Genomic DNA, 1,009 nt, shown 5'->3' with positions numbered 1-1,009 from the left:
CGCATGGCGAGGGTTGGCTTATGATCTTTGGATGGATTACGATATGTGGATTGGTCGTTTGCTTGATGTGACTGTCACTTATTTTGCCGTGAGTATAGAGGTTGATATTGTATGATGAGAGTTGGCTTATGATGGGCAGTCGTGCCTGATGAGATCACCATTCACTTTGCTTTGAGAGGATCATCTTTGAGATTATTATGGAGCATTCGCAGTACGGTTGATACATGATCCTAGAGGGAAGTTCAGACCCAACTAGAGCGGACCTTATTTCATCAAGGAGTTGACCCCAGAAGGCGCTACATGGTTGATGGATTTAGATGGAAACCGATTCTCAGATCCGACCAATGTGGATCAGCTAAAGAGGTACTATGTTTGAGACCATGGTCGCAGGATGGGTGGCCATCATTTCGGTTAGCCATATACCTTGTTATTCCCTTTTTGATACATAGTCCGTTGCTAGCCCATTGAGCCTCGCATGCGAATTATAGCCTTTCTTTCTTATCGCCTTGCTCACATTTTCACACCAGGATAGGGGCCCTTTAATGTATGCATGCATTGTTTGGGGGTCTCATGAGCCTTGGACCTAGGAGCACGTTTTTCTCATTATCTTTTCCTATCACTGCACCTCTGCTTTTTCATCTCATCTTGTTGGTTGTGTTATTCATCTCTTCTTCCTTATCCTATCTACTATTTGTTTATTTCATATTCTCTCCACCTTGAGTGGTGAGCCTTCTCAGTTCATCACATGGAGGGTAGTCACATCATTTCCACCATCTATCTCGCGGACACTGGCTTAGAGATCCTTAGTTTGAGAAGGTCATCTCGTTAGAGAGAGTTTTGGGTCGCCTTAGCACTTGGGACGGTGTCCATCCGTTATCGACATCACCCTTGAGGTTCATTCGTTCATGTTCAGGGTATGTGTATTTGTATATATATAAAAATAAAAAATAAAATAAATAAATAAATAAATAAATAATAAATAATTAGTGCATGTGTGTATGTGCATAGT

The sequence above is a fragment of the Vitis riparia genome, chromosome 17 (genome assembly GCF_004353265.1).
Source record: "Vitis riparia cultivar Riparia Gloire de Montpellier isolate 1030 chromosome 17, EGFV_Vit.rip_1.0, whole genome shotgun sequence".
Lineage (NCBI taxonomy): Eukaryota > Viridiplantae > Streptophyta > Magnoliopsida > Vitales > Vitaceae > Vitis > Vitis riparia.
The sequence above is the reverse complement of the archived record's forward strand: the minus strand, read 5'-3'. Positions refer to the sequence as shown.